We start from the raw sequence: 4,427 nt of genomic DNA, 5'->3' as shown, positions 1-4,427 counted from the left end.
TACATATTTATATTGAACGGTGGAGCTGTCAGTTGGTGCGGTTCTAAGCATAGCATTGTGGCAGGATCTACATGTGAAGCGGGGTACGTAGCTGCTTCACAAGCAGCACATGAAGGAGTCTGGTTGAAGGAGTTCATATACGATCTGGGTGTAATAGCTAGTGCATCGGGTCTAATGACAATTTTTTGTGACAACACTGGAGCAATTGCCATAGCAAAGGAGCCCAGGTTTCACAAGAAAACCAGACACATCAAGCGGCGCTTCAACTCCATTCATGAGTATGTCAAGGATGAAGACATAGAACTTTGCAAAGTACATACAGATCTGAATGTGGCAGACCCATTGACTAAACCTCTTCCGTGGAAAAAACATGATCAACACCAAGACTCCATGGGTTTTAGATTCATTAATGTGTAAACTAGATTATTGACTCTAGTGCAAGTCGAAGAGTGTTGGAAATATGCCCTATAGGAAATAATAAAATGGTTATTATTATATTTTCCTTAATCATGACAAATGTTTATTATTCATGCTAGAATTGTATTGACCGGAAACTTAAATACATGTGTGGATACATAAACAAATACCATGTCCCTAGTGAACCTCTACTAGACTAGCTCGTTGATCAAAGATGGTTAAGGTTTCCTAACCATGGACATGCGTTGTCACTTGATGACGGGATCACATCATTAGGAAAACGATGTGATGGACAAGACCCATTCGTTAGCTTAGCATATGATCGTTCAGTTTATTGCTACTACTTTCTTAATGTCAAATACATATTCCTTCGACCATGAGATCATGCAACTCCCGGATACCGTAGGAATACCTTGTGTGTTATCAAACGTCACAACATAACAGAGATACTGACGATCGAATCTCGGGCAAGTAACATACTGACAGACAAAGGGAACTATGTATGTTGTCATAAAGGTTCGACCGATAAAGATCTTCATAGAATATGTAGGAACCAATATGGCATATAGGTCCTGCTATGGTTATTTACCGGAGAGGTGTCTCGATCATGTCTACATCATTCTCGAACCCGTAGGGTATGCATGCTTAACGTTCATTGACGATATAGTATTATATGAGTCATATGAGTTGGTGACTGAATGTTGTTCGGAGTCCCAGATGAGATCATGGACATGACGAGGAGCTCCGAAATGGTCTGGAGGTAAAGATTGATATATAGGACGATACTATTTGGTCTCTTGAAAGGTTTTGGAAAATACCAAGTATTTATCGGAGTGCCGGAAGGGGTTCCAGGAGGCCACTGGCAAGTGGTGGGCCTTATGGGCCAAAGGGGGAAGCTCACCAGCCCACAAAGGGGCTGGCACGCCCCAACACCCCTGCCCACGCGCCAAGGAAGGAGGAAAGGAAGGGGGAGGCGCCCTAAGGCAGCCATCCCCCTTTCCTTGCCCCCATGTCCATATATGGAAGGGGGAGCGGCCAGGGCTGGCCGCTGGCCCCTTGGGGGCGCCCTAGGCTGCCTCCTATTCCCCCCTCCACCTATATATATGTGAGGAGGGAGAGGGGCAACACATACCACACGATCCCCAAGCCGTGTGTGGCGCCCCCCTCTCTCTAGTTCGTCCTCGGTCCTAATTTTGTAGTGCTCGGCGAAGCCCTACGAAGATAGTTGCACCACCACCGTCACCATGCCATCGTGATACCGGAACTCATCTACTACTTTGCCCATCTTGCTAGATCAAGAAGACGAGGACGTCGTCGAGCTGAACGTGTGCTGAAGACGGAGGTGCCGTGCATTCAATACTTGATCAAAATGGACCGTGAAGGTGTATGACTACATCAACCGCGTTGATAAACGCTTCCACTTAACGGTCTATGAGGGTACGTAGACATACTCTCCCCTCTTGTAGCTATGCATCTCCATGGATAGATCTTGCGTGTGCGTAGAAAAAAAATTGTTTTCCTTGCAACCTTCCTCAGCACCAAGGGTCAGCATGGGCTGAGGGGAGGCGTCCTGGCCTTATTGGGCCAGACGCACAAGTCCCTCAAGGCCCATGTGGCTTGGGAGAGGTGGAAAGTCCATCTGTGTGTGGAAAATGAGGGAATTGGCATAGGAGTCGAACTCCTCCCCCTTGGTGCACCCCTAGGGCTTGGAGGGCTGGCCACCATGCCCCTCCACCTATATATAGAGGGGAGGGGGCACCCCCAATAGTAGAGACAAGCCCTTGGGCCCCCCTCTATCTCTCCCGTTACTTCATAACTCCTCTGCCTTCGTTGTTTTGGTAGAGCTCGGCGTAGCCCTGCCCGAATCACTCCAGCACCATCACCGTCATGTCGTCGTGTTGCCGGCGATCCCATCTACTTCTCCTCCCTCGCTTGCTGGATCAAGGAGGAGGAGATGTCATCGAGCCGTATGTGTGCTGAACATGGAGGTGTCATCCGTTCGGTACTTCATCGGTTTGGATCATGATTGGATCGTGACGAGTACAACTACATCAACCACGTGATATACGCTTCCCCTTAATGGTCTACGAGGGTACGTAGACACACTCTCTCCTCTCGTTGTTATGCTTCTCCTAGATAGATATTGGGTGTTCGTAGGAATTTTTTTGATTTTCATGTAACGTTCCCCTACAATATTAACCAGACTTGATTGCTTTCATTATCGAAGAGAACAAAAGAAGAAAGAGAAAAAGAATTATATTTATAGCAATGTATGTTGAGTCAGTTTGTCTTTGGGCTTGTTTATCTTAGTATGCAAAGATTGTTCTAGATCTAGAAGCACAACCACTTGAAGTCTTTCCAGAAATGGCACCAAAGAGACACCAAGAAGGTGATTCCATTAGATGCATGATTGAAGACACAAGGATTCCTTGTAAGGATGCTTTGAAGATAACTGATCCACCTCCACTGTCAAAGGATGTTAATCCTTCTAAAATACTCGTTGCACTTCAGTTGATACCAGATTTGACAGTACCACGCATATTGCAGACTTTTGAGAAGCCAATTCTTAATGAGCATTTGTTTGAAGCTCTAATGGAGCTGCCCATGCACATGAGGAAGACATAGCTGCTTTCGTTGTCTTGAAGTTATCCAAATGATGCTTTCTTGTTTTTCTTCTTAAATTTGAAACTATGTCTTACTGTTGTTGAGAATTTGAAACGCCTATTTGAACTACGTGTTGTATTTTGTTGTTGTAAGTGAATTATTGTTGTTGGTCCGTGAATATTATTTATGGTCATGCATTTCTAGAATATTCAATAATTTTTTATTATTATATACAATCATTCTTTTTTCTGAGAAACATTGATTAAAACATAGATGTACTCACATACAGACATACACTCACACATCGCCTACTGAAGACCGTTTCAAAGTAGCATAGCACTGGCCCATCGCCATCGACGGGAACATCGCCTCCCACTTAAAGAATAGTCTATATTAGTGAGACATCAGAGCGTCAAACCTAGGTTTTGATCTCCGTTGAGAGTAGGGAAAGTATCCAGTGCTCCCAACCTTGGGGTACTCCCGGTACTCCAATGTCGATAAATATTTTTTTAATGTTTAAAAAAATACCAAAAAATTGTGAATGTTCACAATGAATGTGACTACAAGCCCTAAAAATTTCAGGTCCAAACTCAAATCACACATTGAGAAACAAAAAAGTGAAATCAAGCATGAATAGTGTAAAGGTGAGACAAAAGCAACATTGACACTATTCAGATCTTTATTTCTCTTTTTTGTTTCTCAATGTACATTTTCGATTTTGGACCTAAAATTTTCAGGGGATGTAGTGATGTTCCTTGTGAACATTCTCATTTTTTACGAATTTTTTTGAAATATTTAAAAATGCTTTTTGACATTGGAGCACTGGGAGTACCCCAAGGCTGGGAGCACTGGATACTTTCCCCTGAGAGTATTACTATCCTCGTACAATCCAACCACTGATTGATTCTCTGCTATACAATCATTCTAGTCACACATTGTAAAAAAAATGTTTTGATGCATATAGAACAAAGCGTCATCTCTATAATCATGTTATTATGTAATTTCATAGTTTGTCGTCTAAACAGGTTTTCAGATTAAAACGTCACTAAGATTTCGTGAGCCAATTCCATTAACACCCAAACAATCGAATTCATATTCATATCCATATCCATTATAATTTTCTTGCTTTGGCATTCCAACAAATTCATTAAAGAGCCATCCATTACACATATCCAGACAAAAGGGTAATGCCTAGTTTGGCAACATTGTTTTCTCAAAACCGTAGTAATGTAAAACCTCGGTAGTCAATTGCCGAGGCAATGAATACTTTAGTTTCTAAAAACCTCATGTTTGTCTTCTTCATTTTAGAAAAAAAAGTGGTCAAGGCTATTTGTTGAAGTTAGACACCTCAAAGTTTTGAAAACTGTGGTTTCTAAGAAGACTATAGTATTCTTCAAATACTTTTA

Source organism: Triticum dicoccoides, chromosome 1B (genome assembly GCF_002162155.2).
Source record: "Triticum dicoccoides isolate Atlit2015 ecotype Zavitan chromosome 1B, WEW_v2.0, whole genome shotgun sequence".
In the NCBI taxonomy this organism is placed as follows: domain Eukaryota; kingdom Viridiplantae; phylum Streptophyta; class Magnoliopsida; order Poales; family Poaceae; genus Triticum; species Triticum dicoccoides.
The sequence above is the reverse complement of the archived record's forward strand: the minus strand, read 5'-3'. Positions refer to the sequence as shown.